General features: G+C 39.9%; 1 protein-coding gene and 1 non-coding gene across 32 annotated transcripts in view; both read right to left on the bottom strand.

Annotated features, from left to right (window-relative positions):
* RBFOX1 (RNA binding fox-1 homolog 1) overlaps nucleotides 1-26325 on the bottom strand; it is a 2494239-nt gene that overhangs the window by 825961 nt on the left and 1641953 nt on the right. The window lies entirely within an intron of this gene.
* On the bottom strand, nucleotides 21437-21543 carry LOC129016451 (U6 spliceosomal RNA). The gene has a single exon (XR_008494839.1). It is a non-coding gene; the product is annotated as a U6 spliceosomal RNA (small nuclear RNA).

Below are 26325 nucleotides of genomic sequence, written 5' to 3'. Positions count from 1 at the left end.
TACCTTGAAAGAATACTTCTCGCCAGATGATACATGGGTTTTGGTCTTCATGATAAATGCAAATGAAAATTCATCAGAAATTACACTGAAAAGATATTTTAGTTTCCACATTGATAAAGTGCAGTTCTAGGCTTCTCTGGACAACGCTCTATTGGAGGAACAGGACTGTTGTTCTCCTTTTCTCCTTATATAAAAACTGGAGAGGAGATTCTTTGTGGTCTAAATTCACTTTGGGGCTCATGGACTTGGTCTGATTCAGAACTCCACTTTCTGAGCTCAGCATAGATCCCCAGCTGTTGATACTGACAAGGGACCTCTCTATCGCACAGCTACTAGAGTTCAGGTTTAAAAGAAAGATCTTTTGATGAATCAAGTAGTTTCTGTAAAGGCATGGTACAGGGATAAAGAAAGGCTTCTTTTTATCTTGTGCTTTTGTGACTTGATCGTGTATTTTTAGATGACCTATATGAGTTTGATCTCTAGGGGCTTTCTTTCCCGACACCCAATAATTTAACACAAGAAACCAAACTTCCCACCGTGTTTTTCTGGGAGAAGCTGTGTTCCCTCCACACTCTTTGCTTCCCTGTGAGCTTGTCCATTTCCTGTAAACTCACCCCACTGCCTGCAAAATGAGGTGATAGAGCTGTTTCGATGGCATTTCATTCTGCAGACAGTGAGCTCCTGTGAATGGAATCTAGGAGGGCCAGGTGAGGTAGGCAGTCTTTTACAAGCTCTGAAGAGAAAGATCACGTATTTGGTTCGTGCAAAGGTAACTGCAGTGTTTGCAATGAAAAGTAATTGTAGTTTTCGCAATTAAAAGTAAAAATAGATCAAGGCAAAAGCAGGAGCCAGTGCCACACACACGAGAATGGCTGAGGAGCAAAGACTGGGAGTGAGTGGTGAGAAATGAGCATAGACAGAAATCAGACAGGTGAGCGGGGCACAGAAGACCCTGAAGCAGAATAGAGAGAGAGAGAAAGACAGAGAGAGACAGGGAGGCTTTGAGAATATGCATTTCTGACGCTTCTGCTTCCTAACCAATCCCTACAAAGAGCACTGTACTTCACTCTCAGGCTTTTTTGTTTGTTTGTTTCGAAAGAGCCTTGCTCTGTTGCCCAGGCTGGAGTACAGTGGTGCAATCTTGGCTTACTGCAACCTCCATTTCCCAGGTTCAAGTGATCCTCCTGCCTCAGGCTCCTGAGTAGCTGAGATTAGAGGTGTGTGCCACCATGCCCAGCTAATTTTTGTGTTTTTAGTAGAATCAGCGTTTCACCGTGTTGGCCAGGCTGGTCTCAAACGTCTGACCTCAAGTGATCCACCCACCTCAGCCTCCTAAAGTGCTGGGATTATAGGTGTAAGCCACCATGCCTGGCCTCAGACTTTGGATATTTTAAGATATTTTCCAAGTCTCCTTAAAATAACCCCCTTTTCAAGTGAGTTATTTTTAGAGAGATCCAGTACTTTACAGTTGAAGAGCCTTGTCTAAAATACATTCGTTACAAAGTGTTACTGTCAAAAACGTGAAGAACTGAAGGAGCTCTGGGGGAGTTTTGCTTGGCCAAAGGGCATTAAGTTTACATAAAATCGCCAAGGGAAGGGGTGCAAAGAGGACCTGCAATCACCAACCAGGGGGTTTGGGGACTTCGGGAAGAGTTAACGTGCTGTAAAGGAAACTAAGAAATGTGATCTATGTTGTCCACGTGGCAACTTCACACGAATACAACAGAAAATTCTAAGTAGGCAACACAGAAGATTCTTTTTTTCAGTGCATCAGTAAGCAGGATCAAAATGCAAATGTTAATACAACCAGCCATAGCTCCTTCTCAGAAAACCGACTTGCTGGAAAGAAAGGGAAGGAAAGAATGAGCAGGGGTTGTTTTAAAAGCAGTGCTGGCAGTGCTGGCCTTGCTGTCCACTAAGTAGCTATAACGGTATCATATGCCAGCCCTACACTAGGCTGGCTCAACCTTTGCTCTATTTTGGGCAGCAGGAATTTGCTGAGACGTTAGATTGAAGACAGATTGCACCTTCATGGAGTGCTACCTTTCACGTTCAGATGAATAAAAGTAAATGTTAAGTATGTTCAAGAAAAACATTGCATTAACAATTTGTTAAAACTTGCAGAGATTAAGCAAGGAAAGGAATGCTGCCAGCTTCAGTGATTTGGAACAATGGTGCTGAGGAATGCTATGCCCAGAGCACTGGAAAAAATTAACCATTACAGACTAATAAATAAGGCAAGACTGGGAAGTTTATGTAGCTGATATATCTTCTACCTCTCCTCTTCTCTCCTCTCCCCCTCTCTCTCTCTAGTGTGTGTGTGTGTGTGTGTGGGTGTGGGTGTGGGTGTGTCTTCATCAACAAGGTAGTATTAGGTAGAAAAGGCAAATGGGTTTCTGGGTTTTCAGAACTGGACAGACCTATATTTAGTGCGTGTATCTTATATCGATGGGCAAGTAGATTAACTACTCTAAGTTTCATTTTCCTCATTAGAGATAATATTGCCACCTTGCTAAGTTGCTGCAAGCAGTTGTTCTTATAAACATAAACTGCTAGCGGGATTCATGATTCATATTCTATAATTTGTAGCTGCTAGGAATATTATTGTAGCCACTATTAATAACAAAAATGGATGCATTGGCACCTGTAATGGAAGACATGAGTATGCTTTAATTGAAAGTCACTAATGAATGAATGGATGGATACTGGAATAATGCCTGATGTCAACAAACAATTGTGAAGGGACGGGGAACATGAAGGGGAATCAGATATAACTGCTGTCCTCAAAACGTTCACAGTCTTGAAGGGTCTGAGACATCAAGAACCAGGTGACACCACACAAATTCTAGGGAACACTTATAGTCACAAGCAAGCAAGAGTCTGTTCAAGTTTCTCACTTCATGCTCGCTTCATACCCTTGACTTCATCCCTCCTATTTAGAGTTCTACTGAGTCTGCTAAGTGCTATTTTCACCCACACAAATGGTTCCAGTTACTTTTCACACACAACAGAGAGTGGGTACGTAGGTTAAAAAAGATTAAATCAGAAGGTGACAGTGAATATAGGCACTCTCCTTCTTCTCCACTTGGAATATGCTATTCATATGGAAATCTCAGCAAATTGGGGACAGACAAGATGGAGATAAATCCCTAGATAGGAAGGAAAGACTATTACAAACAGCAACACAATAAACAATGACCAAAGCAATGATTCCTTATATCTATCACTTTACCATCCTCACAACCCATTCAAACGTTCTTTGGGTTTGGTTTTTTTTGTTTGTTTGTTTTGAGATGGAGTCTCGCTCTGTTGCCCAGGCTGGAGTGCCGTGGCGCGATCTCAGTTCACAGAAACCTCCACCATCTGAGTTTAAGTGATTCTCCTGCCTCAGCCTTCCAAGTGGCTGGGACTACAGGTGCCCACCACCATGCCCAGCTAATTTTTCTATTTTTAGTAGAGACGGGGTTTCACCTTCTTGGCCAGGCTGGTCTTGAACTCCTGACCTCAAGCAATCCACCCGCCTCGGCCTCCCAAAGTGCCAGGATTACAGGCATGAGTTACCATGCCCAGCCTCCTTAGGTTTTCATAACAATATTTTAGGGTACCAAAAGGCTTACAATAGTGTTTCTCCAAACTTCAATCATTTGCCATACCTTTAGGTTTTGACATTTTCACCTTACCACCTATATTATGTATTTTCCTTTATCATACTCTTTATGCTAAACACAATTTACTTTAAAATAAAATCTATAAAATCAACTTCTAGTATAACTGGGACACTACTATTATTAACCATAAATGGTAAGCAATTGTACAAATATAAACACATTGGTCTCCTGGAATTCTAGTTATCATAGGTAACCACTGAAATATGCGGCTATGAGAAATTTTGTTTTGAATGCTATACAATGTGTTAAAAGAAAACTCAAAAAGGAAAAACTTCTCCACCCTATGATTCAATCTTGTTTCCTGCTGCGTCTGTGGACCACCTAAAAGAAACTTATGGAACTCCTAAAATCTCACCCATCCTTTGGAAAAATGCTGGTTTTGACCACTGAAGGGTCTATTTCAAAATTACACAAACCAATTTCAATACAGCTCATCAAGAATTTATTAAACAATCATTAGGTGCTGGGGTACATGGTGGGAGCTGGTGGATTGAGGATGGGCTTACAGATATGGATTAGCACTCTTCCCTTCCTCCACAAACTAGTCGGGAATTCGACATGTATATGTTGCAAATACTAACCATCATCATTCAAGACAGGGTGAGTAACATTGCAGTCATGAAGACCCCAACACACAGCTCAAAATACATGCGTATTTTCCCACTTGCTAAAAGCCCATTTCTCAAAGTTATCTGTTCCACGTTCTCCTCTCTCTGGAACTCCAAGTTGACAGAGCCATCATATCTAAGATATCGCTGGCCTTACTGCACAGGGAAAAGAGAGCAAAATGAGGCACATGCATACTCGTAAATTTTCCACTTGAAAGTGACATCCATCACCTATGCTCACAGTTCATTGGTCAAAGCAAGCCATGGGACTAACGGGGGCAAGAATGAGGTGGGAGAATAGACTCACTTTCATGGAAAGGCTCAAAGACAGAGGTGGCTCACAGAGGACTCAATATTTTCATTAACAGTGGGATCTACTGAATATTACAGTAATAGAATGGAGACTTGAAGCCAGGTTTTTTGGAATTCTTGTCCACTGTGATAACCCTCTAACCAACCTGTCTCTATCAGGGAAAAAATACAATCAAATTTGAGAACGCATACAATTCCCTGAAGACTTATTTGCAATCTAAGTGGAAGGACAGGCTTAAAAAACAGAAAGCTGTGTGTGCCCACACCTACAGTAAGTAAGTGATTAAAGGTTTATATGTGCTTGGCAGGAGAATGAATTCAGATGCTAAGATGATTCTTTTTTGGGGAGATGGGGATAAAGAGGGATGAATAAAGGGCATAAAAATATAGTTAGAAGCAATAATATTGAATGTTTGGTAACACAATAGGGTGAAATAAAATTCTTTGTTTAATCTTTTAACTAAGGCTTGAGCTCACAAAGTAAGGCTGTTGTGTACTTACAATGGCCTCCCTTCCCCCAGCTTTTTACTAGGATCTTAGAATACGGAGACATCTGGGTCAGAAATAATTTAAATACTGACCTGCAAGGAACAGCCTGATGAACCAAAAGACCTCTAAAATGCACTTCCAACCCTACGGACACAGTATTTTACCCAGAGGACAAATAGCAAGTAAAAACAATGTGGAGATAAAATTTCTCGGTAGACAGAGAGTGCAATTGCAAGGGAATTTAATTTCCCCCTGAACCAAAAATGAAACCCAAGACAGTAAGTGACTATATAAAGAGAACATTTCTTTCTAAGTGTTGACATCAGTAAGCTCTTTCTCCTCCAAGTTTGGATTTTCACAGAAAAATGAAAAAGTTTTCAAACAGCTTCAGTTCTTCATTGTATATTGCCAACTGGGTAACTACTTTTAAGAGTGGGACTTAGGCTGTCAGAAACACAAACCCATAAAGCATTTTCGTCTCTCATTTTCTTTTGATTTCTTTTTATTGGTTTTACAAAAGTTAATTATTTTTGGGGTAAGGAAATAAAATGTTCAAAATGTCACAACTACTACCTACTGTTCTTAAATTCTAAATATAACCTGTCCTCCAGGGAAAGAATTGTAAAGCTTATGAGGCTTATTAAAAATTGTACGCTACTTACCTGGGAACATCTTCCCCAAATCAGACACACAAGCAAACACCTCAAATCAATCACCCAAGCAAAAACCCCAGAAAGAATAAGATGCAGTAATAAAAATGATGAGTCTGGGCCAGGCGTGGTGGCTCACACCTGTAATCTCAGCACTTTGGGAGGCCAAAATAGGTAGATCACTTGAAGTCTGCAGTTCGAGACCAGCCTGGCCAACATGGCAAAACTCCATCTCTACTAAAAATATAAAAATTAGCCAGGTGTGGCGGTGAGTGCCTGTAAACCCAGCTACTTAGGAGGCTGAGGCTGGAGAATCACTTGAACATGGGACGCAGAGGTTGCAGTGAGCAGAGATTGCACCAACGTACTCCAACCTGGGTGACACAGTGAGACTCCTTCTCAAAAAAAAAAAAAAAAGACAAGACTATGGAAAGACGGCAAAAACAACCAAACCCTAATAAAACTAGTGTTACTAACTTCCTGAAGACCTCTATGGTGATATGGCAGAATCCCAAGGGAAAAAAAAAAGTGTCTGTGTTTTTGTGTCTGTAAACAGATAGAGAGAAATCATCTAATACACGTGATTAATGATTCCAGGGATAGAAAAAGCCAGAAAAGATGTTGCAAAGTTCAGAAAATGATCATTGGTTTTCATGGAGACCGCAGATGATACAATCATATCCTTTCTGCTTCTTGAAATCACAATGAACCCATAAGACCAGGAGAAACTGTCAACTTCTCAACTTACTTTACTCAATGCCATCCTGTCCCACCATCAAAGCCCTTTGTAATTCCACCACACTTTGAAACATCTTCGCAGATAACACAGTTCTCAAACTACGGGTAATCACTACACTATACTCTCCTTCCAAGTACTAGAATTAGAGACAGAGGAGGAAGAAGTGCAAAACAATATACCAACAATAACAAGAACAACAGCAGAGTCAACAATAACATTGTAAAGAAACTTCATGAGTTTGGTGAGGAACATGATGATTTTGAAGCTGCAGGGAAAATCCAACTTGGACAATACAACCAAGTATGGAGACTCATCAGCATATGGAAGGTAATTAAAACAAGAAGTGGAAAAACTTATCATGAACACGAGCAGTTTTTTTCATTTCATCTTATTTTAAATTGATTACAAAGAAACAGTTTTGCTTCCACAGACACCTGACCACATTGGCTAACTGACCTAATGCAACAAAATTTCAGAAACATCTCTTTTATTTTTGCCATATTTCACTGATTCTAAAACAAACGTTTCTTCACATTTTCATTCTTTTTTTTTTTTTTTTTTTTTTTTTTTGAGATAGAGTCTCACTTGGTTGCCCAGGCTGGAGTGCAGTGGTGCGATCTCAGTTTAGTGCAACCTCTGCCTCCTGGGTTCAAGCGATTCATGTGCTTCAGCCTCCTGAGCAGCTAGGATTACAGGTGAGCACCACCACGACCAGCTCATTTTTTTGTATTTTTAGTAGAGACAGGATTTCACCATGTTGACCAGGCTAGTCTCAAACTCCTGAACTCAGGTGATCCACCTGCCTTGGCCTCCCAAAGCGTGGGGATTACAGGTGTGAGCCACCATGCTGGGCCTACATTTTCATATCTTGGAAACTGGAATGCCTTTTGCAATCAATAGCGGGACAAAATTTATTAGGTAACTTTTCTTCACAATGGTGACACACACATAAGGTGCTTCACTGGGCGGGGCACAGTGACTCACACCAGTAATTCCAGCACTTTGGGAGGCCGAGGTGGGTGGATCACCTGAGGTCAAGAGATTGAGAACATCCTGGCCAACATGGTGAAACCTCATCTCTACTAAAAATACAAAAATTAGCTGAGCGTGGTAGCGCACGCCTGTAATCCCAGCTACCCAGGAGGCTGAGGCAGGAAAATCACTTGAACCCTGGAGGCGGAGACTGCAGTGAACCGAGATCACGTCACTGCACCCCAGCCTGGTGACAGAGTGAGACTCCATCTCAAAAAAAAAAAAAAAAATGCTTTCACTGGACAGTGAACAGTATCCTTCATGCATGAAATCTCATTAATAACTTTCACTTCTCTCAAGTCCATGTGGTTTGTGATTTTTGACAGCAAACAAATCAAGAGAAATAATTTTATTAGTGAGTTCATAATGTCAACGTTCATTCTCCAATGTTGCATTGAGTAAATAGGATCCAGTTTTTGAATTTCTTTTAAATAAAAATTGCATGACTAAGGCCGGGTGCACTGGTTCATGCCTGTAATCCCAGCATTTTGGGAGGCCAAGGCACGTGGATCACCTGAAGCATGAGTTCAAGACCAGCCTGTCCAACCTGGTGAAACCCAGTCTCTACTAAAAATACAAAAATTAGCTGAGTGTGGTGGCAGGGGTCTGTAATCTCAGCTACTAGGGAGGCTGAGGCAGGAGAATCACTTGAACTCAGGAGGCAGAGGTGGCAGTGAGCCGAGACTGCGCCATTACACTCCAGCCTGGATAACAGAGCAAGACTCCATCTCAAAAAAAGAAAAAAAATGCGTAACTAGATTTAACGCACCATTCCGGACCTTGTCACAAAAGTCTCCAGGAATCATTGTTACAAATACCAAAAGGTACTGTAGAACTCAGCTGTTATTAAAATGGGTTTTGGAAACTCTTGGTTTTGACTCATGAGCATGCATCGGCAACCCCAGAAGGCTTGTTTAATTCAGAGACACCCAAACCCTAGAGCTTCTGACTCGCCTGCAGCGAGGATAGAGAACATGCATCTGTAGCAAGTTTTCAGGTGATGCTGATGCTGCTGGACTGGAGACCACATCTGAAAAACCACAGCTCTAGTTTTCTGAAGTGATGGCTCAGTCATTGGGAATTACTACCTGGGAATTAGGGAAGGAGGAAGCGGTCCAGTCAGAGCTTGAGACTTTCCTTCTTCCGTTTCAATCAAAACAGTCCTACTTTGATCTGTCTCTATATCAGTTTCTGCAGGAGATTTCATATTAAATAAATGTCTTGCTGCTTTTCTAAAACATGACAGTAATTATTGAAATGAAAACAACCAAAGCTTTAGAATAAGATCTGGGTTGTGGTCTCAGTTTTACGATTTAATACTTAATTTTTGCAGGGGTTTTTTGTTTGGTTTGTTTGTTTGAAAGAGATTCTTGCTCTGTCATGCAGGCTGGAATGCAGTGGAGCACTCTGGGCTCACTGCAACCTCCACGTCCTGAGTTCAAGAGATTCTCCTGCCTTAGCCTCCCAAGTAGCTAGGACTGCAGGTGTGTGCCATCACACCTAGATAATTTTTGTATTTTTAGTAGAGACGGGGTTTCGCCATGTTGCCCAAGTTGGTCTGGAACTCCTGGCCTCAAGTGATCCACCTACCTCAGCCTCCCCAAGTGCTCGGATTACAGGCGTGAGCCACCACGCCTGGCCAATTTATTTTTATTTTTTAATCTCTTCAAAATGGGGGTAATAAAACATATTTGAGGTCTTACGATAATGTAAGAGATGATGTACGTGCAACATGTCATCAACACAGCTCCTTGCAAATGGTAGGTGCTTAACAGTTTGTAGCCACTAATAATAAGAATAGAGTACGATCCTTGAAGGCAGAGACTTTACTGTCCTTACTCCTTTTGTAGACAAGTGGTTGCTTGCATTGACTGAGGGCAGAGCAGCTGTTGTCAAGTGACTGTGGAACAAGCTGCCAGATCCCCAGCCCCGGTGAAGCAAGGCTCAGAGCTGCAGCTGGTTCGCAGTACCCAGAGTTTGGAAAGCTGGACACATACTTATTGCCAGGCTCCCTGGGTCCCTGGCCTCTGCAGCACAGCTGATTGCACATGAGACAAGAAGCATGCCCCGTGAGCAGAAGGGGCCTCGGAACCAGCTTCTGTCCGCAGTAGCTCTGCTCGGTCCAGCATCAGACGCCTCTCTTCTTCTGCAGCTCATTACAGGTGCTTGCATAACACAGCAGCCACCGCTCTGCAGTGGATGCTTAAAACGATCAGCTTGTCAGAAGAATAAAAAGCACCCCCTCCTTGTGTGTGACTCCCCAGTTTTCATCATCTCCCCATCTCCTCTGCGCTTTGGAATGTGGCAAGTAGCAATGTCATTTGTACCTGGGGTAAAGATGTTCCCCTCTAACTTAGGTCTCAGCTTTTATTAAAGACATTTAACATTTTGGCTACTACGAAGGACATTAATTCCTAGGGGGGAAAAAGTGATAATAATAAAGAGAAAGAAAAAAAAGCTCTTCACTAACCCATGTATTTTCAGCTCACAACATCTATAAGAACTGTAGAAAACTTTTGGACTCTATCATTCTTAGAAACTATTTTATCTCATATATGAACAGCCTGGATGTGGGAGGCAAGGTTTCAATACTTACTACAAAGATAGAAATCTAGCTTTGAAAACTTCTGAACACAGAGTAGAACAGCTTGAGGGTGTTACTTCAATATTTTCTCTTAAAGGTAAGCTGAGCTGTTACATATGGCAGTGTGCCGTTTAGGAAGAACCCTTTACACAACAAGTTATAAGTAAATATTCTTGCAGATGGGTGTCTAAGAGAAAGCAGCTAGTGAAATCAAATAAAATCTTTTACAATGTCTATGAACCAACACATTAATTAAATTGATTGGATTTTGAAATTTGTGATTTTAAAGGCTATGATTTACTTGATTATACTCTTTTACAAACAGATCTGCCTTATTAACTCATTCAAATTCCCAGGGGCTCCAATAAAAAGTAGCATTAAGCAAGCAAAAAGAAGGTCTAGGACAACTTAAAAAATAAAACTCACAGTGTAGCAAAGCGAGATTTCTAAGCTAAGTGCTTTCTTTCTATTGCTTAGGTTCAGAACATAAAATGTATCTTTAATATAAATGGCTACATCCCCACCTCCGCCTTAATGATCTGCTTGATATATACTGTAGCCATTCATACTAATTACATCATTAATAATGGTTTCTTTGAGAAGCCATCTATGAACACAGCAATGTCAGGAGACATATGGGTCATCTAGAATATCTGCAGATTGGCCTTAAGAATTCACAATCTCACCTCTAGAAATGGCAATTTATTGATTGCTAAAGCAGGAGGGGAAGCTGCCTAAGACATCCTGGTTCAATTCATAACTCCTGGTAAGTATAATGGAAAATAAGAACAGGGCAGGAAGATGGTTGTTCACTCCTGGGGGTGAACATAAAGCCTCTGAAAAGGGGCAAAGAAACAGAGAATTGATACCCCCCCCCAGGAAAGCCACTTGCACCTTGGTCTTGCATTTCTGGCTTGGTAAGGAACTTGTCTCCTTGGTTGCCGTTGGTTGTGTTAGACTCCAAATATCCCAAACTCAATGGTTGCTATGCATACAGCCAATGGGTACCTGCCAAGTGCTAGACACTGTACTGAGGACTCTGTAAACATGATCTTATTTATTTATTTATTTATTTTCAGACAGAGTTTAACTCTGCCACTGAGGTTGCAGTGCAGTGGTGCAATCTCAGCTCACTGCAACCTCCCCGCCTCCTGGGTTCAAGTGATTCTCCTGCCTCACCCTCCGGCGTAGCTGGGATTACAAGAACATACCACCATGCCCAGATAATTTTGTATTTTTAGTAAAGATGGGGTTTCATCATGTTGGCCAGGCTGGGAAGAGAGAGAATCAGAGAGATTAGGTGACTAAACTGGAATTATACTGCTCACTGCTAAAAGTAGCAGAATTCCAAACAACAAGGATGAGACCCAGTGCACAGATCGTTCTTCCCCATCATCCTCTTTTCTCTCCAAGCCTTCTCCCTCTCCCTACAGTGGAGACTGCAAATAAATTGCCCAGTATTGCTGGACCAAAGGGGCCAGGAAGAGAGAAGCTAGAAACAGAATTAATGAGGCATCTAAAACCATCAGCAGCCTTGATTTTCCTGCTAAATAATTTACATCTTAACCTGCAGGGAATAGGGGGCCACTGAAATATTAAGCAGGAAGACTGACATCACCATTTTTCCAGAAATGAAGTCCAGAGTCTTTGGTGATTTTAATTTTTTCAAAAAAAATTTCTCCTTTATGTCTAACACATAACCAGTTTCTCTTCTTTTTATACTATGTCAATTAGCCAGTAGGAGCCTACATCTGAACCCTGCTATACAGCAATTCCAGCTGTGTAACTTTTACTACAGCTCTTAAGATTTTTCAGCCTCAGTTTCCTGCTCTGTAAAATAGGGAGAATAAAAGTACCCAGTATGTAGGTTGCATTGAGGCTCCAGTGGATAATGGTATATAAGCTCATGCCTGGCTCACGGTAGGTACCCACTGTGATGTGTTAAATTATTCCCCCAAATTCATATGTTGAAGTCTTAATCTCCAATGTCCCAGAATGTGACCTTATATGGAGACGGAATATTTAGAGAGGGAATCAAGTTAAAGTGAGGTCCTTAGAGTGGGCTGTAAGCCAGTATGACTGGAGTGTTTACAGGAAGAGGAGTATGCATGTTTGGACACAGATATGCATAGAGGGAAGATGATGTAAAGATGCACAGGCTCTCTATGTAGCTGGCCCTCTACAAGCCAGGGATAGGCCTGCAGCAGACCCTTTGCTCACAGCCCTCAGAAGGAACCAATCTTGCCAACACCTTAATTCTGGACTTCTAGTCTGTGGAACTGTGAGACTAACTGTTTGTTGTTTCAGCCACCCAACCTGTGGCACTGTGTTACGGCATTCCAAGCAAACTAATATTGTCAACGTTAGGTTTTATCCCTTCCTTTGCTCTCTCCCCACCTAGGTCTAATCTTGAAAACCTTATATCTAATTCATGCTTAGATTCCTGGCTATTCTCCTTGCCTGTGAGCTTGGGAGAGCAAATGGGTTTCATTTTGTGTGCCAGCTCTGATCATCTATAGTCACTGCCTGGAGCACTGCATTGAGAAGGATGGTAAGACCAGCTCAGACTCAGTGGGTAAGAGTGCCATGATTGATTAGCAATGTCTGCTACAGGCATAGGAGGGGAAGGTGGAGGGTATGGGCCACATATTTTTCAGCCCTGCCTAGGCTCTCACTGGTGTATTCATCTTGAAAAACTGTTATTAGATTGAATCTCCTAATGTAGCATTTACATCTTTTTGTCACTCTGCTCAACTGCTTCAAGTAGCTTATTTCTGTCAACCACAGAAAATGTATACAGTTTGCTGTCCAGCAATTCCAACACATTTATATATTGATTTATTCATTCAATAATACAAGAAATACCATAATAAAAATGTAACAATAATTATAATACAATGCAATCAAATACAATCATAATATAATCATCGTCCAACAAGTCAAACTGACTCTGGAACATCATACAGCTCAGTGCTCTTTTTGTCTAGATTTCTTTACTGCTAATTTTATTTGGGTTGGTTTTTTCCCCAACCTGCCTCTTCCAGTTCACATTTCAGACAGTCCAGAAAGAAAAACAGCTTCTGGCCTTCTCTGAGTTCACGTTTCTGAAGCTGTCTAACCTGACTAGCAAGGTTCCAGGAAATCTCTCTACCTGGCCCAGCTTTTGCATCATTTGTCTACCCCAGACCAATGACCAAAACAGGGGAAGAGCAAACCCTGATTGGCTGCACCTGGGTGACATGTTCATTCCTGCAGCAGGGCAGTGGGTTGCAGTGATTGGAGTGGAAAGGATATTACTGAAAACCAAGGCAATGATCAGGAACAACAGAGGCTGTCTCTCTCACTGCCTTGTCTACCCAGCCAACCTTATGCCTCACATTTTTTTCCCCAAGGTTGACTCTGCTCTTACCCTTCTTGTCATGTTGCTACCCACCAGGTGGGAAATTTTGCTCTCTTTTATGCCCTAAAGGAGTACACAGATTAAGATGAAATATCCCATGATTAGAGAGCTGTGCATCTAACACCAGCCACTGACAAGAAATAACTTGAAAGGTCAGGAGACTATCAGGAAGATCCCTGAGGAGAAAGGAGTTGAATCTGGAGGAAAATTTAGTTGCATGGATGGAGGAAACAGAGGCACTTCAAGTATGAAAGATTAAGACTATTTTGGAACATTAACAAATAAAGAAGTAGAAATGGCATTGAACAGATAAAAGAAATGATGCAATGAAAGTTTAAATAATATTTGAAAAGAAATGATCAGATTTAACAGTGAGGCAAGATGGCACATTTACAAGATAATTCAAAATGTCTCAAACCTCTTTGTAAATTTAGCACCATAAATAGAACATCAAAAATGCTTCCATTCCAAAGTCAAATCAGAGGAAGGATTAGTAACAGCCAGGAACACTGTTAAGTAGGATTCAGAGGTAGAATTTACTTTCACAGAAAAGAATATTATGATTAAACACAGACGTACAATATAATTAACTAGAGTAACACAGCTGGACCTTACTTGAAGCTCCTAAAACATCTCCTGACATATTGATGTTTAGTGGATGATACTGGCTTTAAAAATGACAATGAAACTTATGGTGAATCTACCTGTATAGTGAATAATCTAATTAACCTCTCTAACTTTGTAGCAAGTAAGTATGTAAATTGCAATTAAGGTCATGATGGGGTCATCAATTAATCATATACACAAAGATGAAAGAAGAACTTTTAAAGTAAAGGGAAACTTCTAATAATTATATACCAGAGCATCCAATAAATATAAACAGGGTAGAGAGAGAGATGAAGTTAGGAAAGATAGGAGCCAGAGTGTCTGAAGTTAATTATAGCAAAGAAAATTTGCAGCATATAGTGTTGAGCTGCCCTTCAGAAAACTGGCTGACAAGTAAATTCACTGAAAGCCAATTCCATAAAAATGAATTTATTGAATAATAATAAAAATATCATAATACTGGAAAACTTATTAAAAGGGCTGGTATTCTTGCAACCGTTTTGTCAATGATTTGTCTGCCCTGCTGAAATGAAGGTCAAACTGTAATATATTCAAGCTGTAATATATTCAAGCTATTAGCTCATTGTCTTTCTGAAAACGTCTTAACAGAGTGGGCCTAAACACTACTACACTTGTGATCAAATGGTTTAGTAATCTGGGCTTTGCTTATTAGCATTTGTATGACCTTATACAAGTCATTTTATTTATCTGAGTTTTAATTTCCTCCTCTAACACGGAAAAAAAAAAATTCCTACCCTTCCCTTTAACTTGAAGATGGTACTGGGAGAACTATCAAAGACAGCTGTTAATTTCTCTCTGATGCTTAAAACTTCAAATAGGTTTTTCCAGAACCCCTTTCTATACTTTGTGAAAAGCCCAAAGCACTTTTTAAAATTTCTGCAGATTGCCAGGGTCCTTAAACTCTCATGGGATATATCAGGTTTCCATTTCTTGCCCTTGCTGACTTTCTGTTACTTTCTGTTTCTTGCTGTTGAGTTACCTTTGAATTAAACTGACGCTAACACGAAACAGAGTGACTTTCCTTGACAATACACACACAAAGAAAATGTTCACATGAGGACATTGCATGTGTCAGTCAGGATGCACCAGGTCATGCTGTGGCAACAAATGACTCCAAAATCTAAAAGGTCCAGGAATAACGAAAGTTTATTTCTTGCTCATATCACATGTCCATCATGGATTTGGTGGGATGAGACAGGGTGGTGTTGCTTCTCAAAGATTCTCAGCAATCTTGGATGAAGGAAAAGCCATCATCTCAAATATTTCTAGCCAACACATCAGAGGGATAAGAAATTTCTAGAAACTCTTGCAACAGCAATAAAATGTTCCAGCACCTGTCACTTTCTTTTTTTTTTTTAATTATACTTTAAGTTTTAGGGTACATGTACACAATGTGCAGGTTAGTTACATATGTATACATACATACGTATACATGTGCCATGCTGGTGTGCTGCACCCATTAACTCGTCATTTAGCATTAGGTATATCTCCTATTGCTATCCCTCCCCCCTCCCCCCACCCCACAACAGTCCCCAGAGTGTGATTTTCCCCTTCCTGTGTCCATGTGTTCTCATTGTTCAATTCCCATCTATGAGTGAGCACAGGCGCTGTTTGGTTTTTTGTCCTTGCGATAGTTTACTGAGAATGATGGTTTCCAATTTCATCCATGTCCCTACAAAGGACATGAACTCATCCTTTTTTATGGCTGCATAGTATTCCATGGTGTATATGTGCCACATTTTCTTAATCCAGTCTATCATTGTTGGACATTTGGGTTGGTTCCAAGTCTTTGCTATTGTGAAAAGTGCCGCAATAAACATACATGTGCATGTGTCTTTATAGCAGCATGATTTATAGTCCTTTGGGTATATATCCCGTAATGGGATGGCTAGGTCAAATGGTATTTCTAGTTCTAGATCCCTGAGGAATCACACAGTGACTTCCACAATGGTTGAACCAGTTTACAGTCCCACCAACAGTGTAAAAGTGTTCCTATTTCTCCACGTCCTCTCCAGCACCTGTTGTTTCCTGACTTTTTAATGATCGCCATTCTAACTGGTGTGAGATGGTATCTCACTGTGGTTTTGATTTGCATTTCTCTGATGGCCAGTGATGATGAGCATTTTTTCATGTGTCTTTTGGCTGCATAAATGTCTTCTTTTGAGAAGTGTCTGTTCATATCCTTTGCCCACTTTTTGATGGGGTTGTTTTTTTCTTGTAAATTTGTTTGAGTTCATTGTAGATTCTGGATATTAGCCCTTTGTCAGATGAGTAGGTTGCGAAAATTTTCTCCCATTTTATAGGTTGACTGTTCACTCTGATGGTAGTTTCTTTTGCTGTGCAGAAGCTCTTTAGTTTAATGAGATCCCATTTGTCAATTTTGGCTTTTGTTGCCATTGCTTTTGGTGTTTTAGACATGAAGTCCTTGCCCATCCCTATGTCCTGAATGGTAATGCCTAGGTTTTCTTCTAGGGTTTTTATGGTTTTAGGTCTAACGTTTAAGTCTTTAATCTCTCTTGAATTAATTTTTGTATAAGGTATAAGGGAGGGATCCAGTTTCAGCTTTCTACACATGGCTAGCCAGTTTTCCCAGCACATTTATTAAATAGGGAATCTTTTCCCCATTTCTTGTTTTTCTCAGGTTTGTCAAAGATCAGATAGTTGTAGACATGCGGCGTTATTTCTGAGGGCTCTGTTCTGTTCCATTGATGTATGTCTCTGTTTTAGTACCAGTACCATACTCTTTTGGTTACTGTAGCCTTGTAGTATAGTTTGAAGTCAGGTAGCGTGATGCCTCCAGCTTTGTTCTTTTGGCTTAGGATTGACTTGGTGATGCGGGCTCTTTTTTGGTTCCATATGAACTTTAAAGTAGTTTTTTCCAATTCTGTGAAGAAAGTCATTGGTAGCTTGATGGGGATGGCATTGAATCTATAAATTACCTTGGGTAGTATGGCCATTTTCATGATATTGATTCTTCCTACCCATGAGCATGGAATGTTCTTCCATTTGTTTCTATCCTCTTTGTCACTTTCATTTATAGTTCATTGGCCAAAACTGGTCTCATGGCCCCACTCAAATCACAAGAAGTTCAAGCAGTGCCCAGCAAGGAAGAAACAGAATCCTTGTTGATAAGCCTGCATGGTGACCATACAATATATTGCTTGGGGAAGTTGAAGGATTTACATTGCAGCAACACAAACATTAGCTATCACTTCTCTTAGAAGTCCCTCTATACACGCCACCATAGAGCTCAGCCATTCTCTCTTCTATCTCTCCTACCCTCATGTGTCTTTCAGCTCCATCCCTCTTAGAAGCAAAAACATCCTCAAATTCCTCTCGTATGCTTAAGCACAATGACTTGGCTCTCTGAAACCCTTATCCCCTACTTTTTGCTAATCCAAGACTCTGTGTACGTTTTGCAAATACCGTTCGCAAAAACCTAAGTTCTTAGTCTGGAGACAATCCTTTCCCTATTCTCTTTGAATGGGTATTTTGGGGCTAGGAAGAAGACTGTTAGATGAATTATTCTCCTAGTTACACAAGCAAAATGTAACTGTATGTGTTAAAGCAATTTATACAATTTAAAAGTCCTATAGAAATAATTCGTACTATATTGGAAACTTCTTTGGTCCTCTATTTTCTCACTGTACACAGAGAATAGCAATCCTTGCTCTGACTCTATCAGTGTGGGCTTGTCCATAAAAATGCTCTGTGAACTCTAAAGCAGTATGCAAATGCAAAGACACGGTTATTGTTGCACACACACAAGACTCTGTGGCTGTGAATTCAGAAGTTGTTCCAAATTCCAAGCACTGAGAGTTGATGCTCTTTTTCCTTTCGGTCACAGTAAGTAGGCGTTTTATGGTCTGATATCCAGTAGAAGTCAAGCTTCCCCACTACTCTGGTTTTGTCTGTCTCTCTGTGATTTAATAATGCAGTCCATATTGGAAGATGATGCAGTTATGTCAGTTATTAGAGAATTACATTTCTGTGTTCTGCTAAAGGGAAGTAAAGATTAGCTCTGCCAGATGCACACATAAAACTAGACAGAGGCACACCTCCAAGTCAACCCATCCATCTTTCTCTAGGACATGTCAACATGTAGGATTTATGAAATATAGACTGTATTAAAAATGTTAAATGAACTTTTTAAATGTAACCGCTGCAGAAATAAGATATCTTTTTTTCATTCGTCTGCTTTTTTTGTTTACTGTTGTTTGGTGTTATTTTTCTTCAGCGGGACTGTCTATGCTTGTTAAGCACCGGTAAATGGCCAGTTATGAAGCAAACACAAAATATACATATGAATATTTAATAAGAAACAATAGCAGAAATATAGTGTGCATTTGTTGCTCCACTGGAAAACTATATTCATTATTCTACAAATTATTCTTCCATAAATATTTCAGAAACTTGAAAAAAGGTCAGAATAGTGTACCCAGTACTTGGTGGGCTAAAAGCACTTTTGCATTTACACTATGATGAATGCCAATCCCACTTCCATTGCTCACATCTGAAATCCATCTTTCGGTCAGTTTTAGAAAATACAGTTATTTCATGTTTTCTTGTAATGCAAATATAAATAAGAAAAAGCGCACCAATTACCATGCAGGGACTATGGGTTCTCTCTTGATCATATGGCAGATAACAACTTCCTTGGTTCCAGCCAAGATTAAGAAATAGAACCCTAGCTGTGAAATGTACTCTTAGAAAAAAAAAAAAAAATGCAAGTCTTTTACTCTACTATGGTGCATCATAAAGTCCAAGGCTTCTCAGACTATTAATTTTTATAGAAGTGACTTAATTTTTGGCAAACAAATATTAAGTGCCTACTATGTGCTAGGTATAGTGCTATGTGATGAAGATAAAATAGTGACAAAAACCAAGGTGGTAATTTTTGATATCACTTTATTTTTGAAGAGTGACTTTGTTTCAACTAATTAACTTTGCATAGAATATAGGCTCATTTCAGGGATTGGATGGTATTAATATTATTTTTCTTCAATGGCGGAATAGTCAACAAGTCATTCATTGTCCACTGAATATGGTGACTAGGAAGCAACTGGGTGATTCTAGGACAATTCTCAAGGATAGAAAGACTGGATGTCAGGAACCTAAAATGGATTGTGTTGCTGATTCTTTTTGTTTTGCTTTGCTTTGTTTTTTTTGAGAGGGTCTTTCTCCCTCTGTTGCCCAGGCTGGAGTGCAACGGCGCATTCGTGGCTCACTGCAACCTCAATCTCCTGGGTTCCTTTTGGATCAAGTGATCCTCTTACCTCAGCCCCCTGAGATGCTAGGACTATAGACGTGTGTTACTATGCCTGCTTATTTTTTTAAATTTAATTATTATTTTTTGAGACAGGGTCCACTCTGTTGCCCAGGCTGAAGTGCAGTGACATGATCGCAGCTCACTGCAACCTCCACCTCCCAGGCTCAAGTGATCCTCTCACCTCAGCCCTTTAAGTAGCCTGGACTCCAGGCATGCAGCATCATGACTAGCTAACTTTATTGTAGAGATGCGGTTTCACCATGTTCCCCAGGCTGGTCTTGAACTCCTGGCCTCAAATGATCCTGCTGTCATGGCCTCCCAAAGTGCTGCTGTTACAGGCATGGGCCACCATGCCCAGCTGTGGTGTTGATTCATTTAGGCTTCCAGAGAAGGGGAGCTTATGGTATCAAGAAAATATAACTTCTCCTATGTTAAAATTATTTTTATCCAGATATGGATCAACTCTAACCTTCTCTGCTGAAATAAGGCCTTAACAAGTCTACTATTTTCATTAACCACGGCCTTGCTTCAGACATACACATAATTCATAGTCTTTGCCAGAGCACTGAATTGATGTATGCTGCAGTTAATGGTGAGTCAAAAAATTCGAAGACTCTAAGCCAATCTTGTGTGAGTCATGGGAAGAAGCCACACATTACAACTGAGACCTCAAAAACTACTACCAACTTGAAAGACGTGGGTCACACTGGACAGGAGAGGTCAAAGCTGTGTATAAAGGACAGATTAACACATAAATATTTCTCTAAAGAACTCACCCCCACCATAACGAGTTGTATTGTTGAGACAACCAAAAAGTGTTCAGAGATACCGAAATTTCCTGAAATACAATAGTGATAATATCATCAATAGTAGCACTATAATAGTACAAAGAAAATGATTATGTGCACAAGCATTGTAGGCATTGTATGATTAAATGGTATAAACAACTTAGGGCAACACAGTCAATTGTTAAGATTACAACCTACATTTTGAGTCCTTGCATTTTTCCCCCCTTTTCCTTGACCACACTTGTTCCCACTCACAACTTCTCCCCATTTTCTGCCCAGCTTGGAATCATTTTTAAGATTAGTAACATGGGTTGTGAAGCCAGGCTTCTTGGTTTCTTATTTTATCTTTTTTTAACAACATTTTTCTTTTATTATTATTTGAATAGTTTTGGGGGAACAGGTAGTGTTCTTTACATGGATAAGTTCACTGGGTGTGATTTCTGAGATTTTGGTGCACCCATCACCCAAATCAGTATGTAGTCTTTTATCCCTCACCCACCTCCCACCCTTCCCCTGAAGTCCCCCGAGTACATTATGTCATTCTTATGCCTTTGTGTCCTCATAGCTTAGCTCCCACTTATAAGTGAGGATATGTTAGTATATTAATACAACGTTAAATAACTCAGGAATGGAAAACCATTTTAAGTGGGAGATAAGCCATGAGATGTTTGGTTTCCATTCCTGAGTTACTTCACTTAGAATAACGGCCTCCTACTCCATCCAGGTTGTTGCGAATGCCACTATTTCATTTTTTTTTCTTTTAAAAGATGGAGTCTTGCTCTGTCCCCCATGCTGGTGTGCAGTAGTATGATCTTGGCTCACTGCAACCTCCACCTCCTGGATTCAAGCAATTCTCCTGCCTCAGCCTCCTAAGTAGCTGGGACTACAGGCACCTGCCAACATGCCTGGGTAATTTTGTATTTTTAGTGGAGATGCAGTTTTATCACGTTGGCCAGGCTGGTCTCAAAACTCCTGACCTCAGATGATCCACCTGCCTCAGCCTCCCAAAGTGCTGGGATTACAGGTGTGAACCACTTTGCCCGACCTATTTTATTCCTTTTTATGGCTAAGTAGCATGTGTTTGTCTGTGTGTATACACACACCACAGTTTCTTTATCCACTTATTCACTGATGGGCATTTGGGCTGGTTCCATATTTCTGAAATTGTGAATTGTGCTGCTATAAACATGCATGGGCAAGTGTCTTTTTCATATAATGACTTCTTTTCCTCTTGGTAGATACTGGATCAACAGGTATTTCTACTTTTAGTAAGAACATGAAACGCTTCGCAAATTCCCATGTCATCGTTGCGCAGGGGTCATGCTAATCTTCTCTGTATCATTCCAATTATAGTATATGTGCTGCCAAAGTAAGCAATGGTTTCCTATTTCAGACACTATGCTTCCTAGCTGTCTGACTTTATGCAAGTTACTTAATGTTTCAAAGTCTCGGTTTCCTCATCTGGAAAATGGCAATAATAAAGATCACAGAGTTGCTGCAATAATTAAGCAGGATAACACTCGTGGATCTGATTTTCATGGTGACGATGACAATGAGAGGATGATAGTGACAGCGACAATGATGATGCCATAAATACTCACATTTTCCTTCTAAACCTATCAATGGAGAGAATCTCACGGCTGGTGCAAAATCTTACAGAATCTCAGTAAAAACTAGACGTGTAATGTGTTTAACTCAATAGTTTATGCAGCAAAGGTTTTCTTTTTTTTAAGCTGAAAATAATTACAAGAACACAGCTATAAATCACTGTCATAGCCTTGAGGAAGTTTTATGCAATTGCAGAAGATACACATAAAACTGAAAAATTGAAAGCCTATTTGAAATATGTAGTCATAGTGAGCACTTCTTGTTTAATTGCATTCTGCTTACATAACTAAAAGACCTAAATTAAAGCATAATCATGTCTCTAATGAATTTGCACTCTTTTTCCCCCTCCAACATAAGGAAGCTCAAGGTGTTAAAAGAGTTATGCTTTGGGACCAAGATAACTGATGTATAAATTAAACATCCATTTCATACATTTATTTACATAAATGAAAAAGGAGGCAAAAATCTCTACTCCTCGTTTATTCCTTCTTCACTATTCTGGAGGAAAGTCTGCTATAGATTTTTTTTTCCAATGCATAGAAACTAAAAGTTTCTCAAGTAAGAAATACCAGGTACATATTTCAAAAGTTTGGGTGGCTTTGCATAGCCTCGGAAATGCTGAGAATATAGAACACACTCCAGTATATCTAATTATCTTTATAAAATCTCTCAAAATCAATGGCATTATACTCAAGACCAGCTGCGGCCGGGGAAGTCAAACAGAGCAAGTGTCAGGGAGGTTACTGAGAAGTATGGCTTTCTTCCTAATAGCACTATTTTTATGAACATGGAGTTTTTGAACTGTTACATTCTGTTAACTCTTTTAAAGACCCAAACAGAATTTAACCATTTTCTTTGAAGCAATCAATTCAACTGTATCTCAGTTATTTTATTTTTTTGCACTTTTAACTCCTAAAGGATAAAAATGCAGGTTTTGAGACACAACTCTAAATATAGCTTACCCTGGATTATAATTTTGCTAGCAGTGACAGTGTGCAATGATTCTACTTTAACTTTTGCCACTGCAGGAATATTCAAAGTAGTTGCACATTAATTGGGTGTTTTATTGCCCTTTCAAACGTTCTTTTCTCTTTTCAAAGAATGTTTCCAATATAAACAGGAACCAGACTTTCAAATAAGAAAATCCTAGGGAATTCAGGGAACCCTGAAACCTAAAGAAAGGGGCTAATTCAGCTATTTCCTAAGTTGAGTTTTTAGAAATAGTTCTTAAAGTGTTAAAAGGTGATAGATTAAAAAAAAGAGCTATGGTCATAGTAAAGCTATTATTACTATGAGAAAGAGAAAAAGAGAGAAACAGAGAGAAGGTAGAAAGGAAGAGAGGGAGACAGACTGCAGAGAAGCAAAACTATCCCAAGTTATCCAACTGGATAGATGTGTTTTATTCATTTACATGACAATTATTAAATCTCTACTATGTGCTGGTTTCCATGCTAGGTGCTGAGCGTAAGTTGGTGACTAAGACAGACATAGCACTGCTCTCACAGTTTTCCATTTGGTGAAAGAGTAAGGGTATCATATTAAAACATAACAGGTAACATTACAATTATGCTGTGAAAAGACAAAGAAGGGTATGTAACTGAGAGGCTTTCCAGAAATGATGCCTACACACAATCATAATAAACAATGGGATTGATTATACAAAGTGTTTCAGAGATCCCCCATGCTCTACTGAGGGAAACACACACACACACACACACACACACACACACCGACTCTCTCTCTCTCCCTCTCTCAAAGAGCCTGGACTGTGAGAAAGTGCCATCAGATGCGGATTTAGGACACGATAGGCTAAGAAGCAACTGCACCTTGAGGGCCACTGACAAAATTTCCAGACTTGATCCTAAAATCCGTGGAAGGTATAGTCGAAATTTCAGTGAGAATGATGGCGATCATGTAACAGAAAATCACTCTCACTGGTATATGGAGAATAGATTAATGGGGACAAGAGTGGAGGAAGAAAGGCCAGTTTAGAAGTGTTGACAGCACTCCAGGCAAGAGGGAAGAGTGGCTTTGGCCAGGAGAATAGAAGGAGAATGGAGAGAAACAAAAAGTTTCAGTCAACAATTAAGAGGGGACAATCCACTGGAGTTGATCTTTGGGCATGAGGGATAAGGGAGAGGAAACAGTCAAGAGTGATTTTGAGGCCGGGCACAGTGGCTCACGCCTGTAATCCCAGCACTTTGGGAGGCCAAGGTGAGCAGATCATTTGACCTCAGGAGTTTGAGACAAGCCTGGCCAACATAGTGAAACCCTATGTCTACTAAAAATACAAAAATTAGCCAGGCATGATGGCACAGGCCTGTAATCCCAGCTACTCAGGAAGTTGATGCAGGAGAATCACCTGAATCCAGGAGGGGGAAGTTAGAGTGAGCCGAGATCATGCCAATGCACTCCAGCCTGGGGGAACAGAGCAAGACTCCATCTCAAAAAAAAGCGGGGGTGATTTGCAGAAACATGGAATTAAACTTCAGTTGGTTTATTCAAAAAGAAAAGAAAATAAAAGAAAGGAACCTTCATCAAATTCCATCCTGAAGAATGTAAGAAGAAAGATAAGTCAACTTGTCCATTCCTAAGGATCTGCCTGCTTTATACGCATCTATGAGTTCATTTGATTTCAATATTTAATGAGCATCTGTTATTCACTGGATACTGGGCTTGATCCACTTACATCCAAGTCTACAGGAATATGGACACTTCTGGATAGAATTGGAAAAAGTCTGATTCTTTATTCTCTTTATGAGTTTTAATTCATGCCTCTCGAAGTTAGGGCCTTTTATTAGTGACTGTAAATCTCAGAGAGACAAGAAGTCATAAGAATCTGAAATTGCCTTATAAATTAGTTGCTAGTAGTGAAACAGTTGTTTAGTTTGTTGAGGGCCTGGGGTGGGGAGGAATTTTGGTGTTGAAATAATTATTGAACATTACTGAACCAAATAATTAAACTGTGCTGTAAAATTATGGTTATGGTAATATTCCATCATTTGTTTTGTTTCTGCTCATCTAAATTATGATTTTTTTTGTTACTGCTTTGCAAAGCTACAATATAACAGTCAAACCTAAAACTAAAACCAGCCTGCAAAAGTTATACAAGTTGATCCAATATGTTCCAGTAGCAATTATTCATGGCAAATAATATCGTGAAGCTCTTAAATCCTTGTTGTAAAGCTAGCCAGACGTGCATCAACTAAAACTTTAGATATTTATAGGTATCAGAAGTTAGGTATGACTTGCTGAAACAATCAAAATGCAAAGGAGATATCTGAAAATCCAATGGGAGCATCTTGGACTATCAGATTTCTGTTTCCTAGCAGTGCTAAATTTCAGTAGTGCTGACAAGGAAAAAGGCACTGATTTTTTCAAGTGACCAAAGGGAATGCTCTCTCCTTCACTGCCACACCCCAGGCTGCTAACTTTCTTTGCTCTGCCTGCAAAATTCTAGGTGAAATAAGGTTTTCGGGACAAATCCTAAACTCATTCCTTACCATCTTGTGAAAACTAGGTGGTCCGAGAGCCTTAGGCAAAAAATCGTCATTATCATCATCATCATCATCATCATCCAAAAAGATTAGTAAATTGTCAATTTACCAATTTTTAAACGCGTAGGACCAACTGAGAGAAAGATGTGCATAGACCTCACAGCATCAACATAGAAAATATTCCCTTTGATCCCTTATTTTATAGGTCCTAAGATTAGTAAGCAGTCCCCAGATGCTGAGATGATATAAGTAATTTATGGCTTTGAATTGTTTTTAGTGTGGGGAAACATATATGTTCTGAACAGATTCCCCCTTCATTCCTGATTCCCATGAAGCAGTCAGCTCATGTGTCTTCAAAACCAACCAGAATTAAGTAAGTGGAAATTCCACATCAAGCTGATGCTGTTTAGAATTTTACCCATTTCCAATCAGTCAACATGGTTCTCTAGAGTCACATGGCTTTGTAAATTGGATGAATGTGTGTCCTAGAATTTGTTTTGAAAAGGATAAAAATCCTAGTTCTAAGACATCAGAGTTGATAACAGATTCCGATTACATTTTTCCTGTTCTTTCTCTATTTCATCCTACTCTGCACAGAAATTAATGTTAATCTCCTTTTATGAACAAAAAGGATTCATAAAACCCTTTTATATGTGTTGAAAAATTCAGGCCGTTTACATTAAAAAAAAAACCCTCAAAAGACAGTAAGTGAACTCCTTCCTAATACAAGACAGACAGCACAGTGGTTAATAACAGACTCTGGAGTTTGAAAGACCCACATTTGACTCTTTCTCTGCCTACAACCGTGGGATTTGTGAACAGTGACCCTCCGAGCCTTTTTTTTCATCTGGCAGTAGCAAGATATAATAAGTATTTACTTGATAAGGTTCTTATGAGAAACATATTGACACCAAGCACTTTGCACATATAGGTGGTCAACAAATGTTGGTGATAATAGCAATTGGGGGAAGGAAGAGATGAGAGTGCAAAGCAGCAGAAGATATGACAGGCAAGCAAGAGGCAAGATGCATCAGCCAGTATGGGCTACACAATG

This window comes from Pongo pygmaeus, chromosome 18 (genome assembly GCF_028885625.2).
Source record: "Pongo pygmaeus isolate AG05252 chromosome 18, NHGRI_mPonPyg2-v2.0_pri, whole genome shotgun sequence".
In the NCBI taxonomy this organism is placed as follows: Eukaryota; Metazoa; Chordata; class Mammalia; order Primates; family Hominidae; genus Pongo; species Pongo pygmaeus.
Note: the sequence above shows the minus strand (reverse complement) of the source record. Positions and strands in the feature narration are given on the sequence as shown.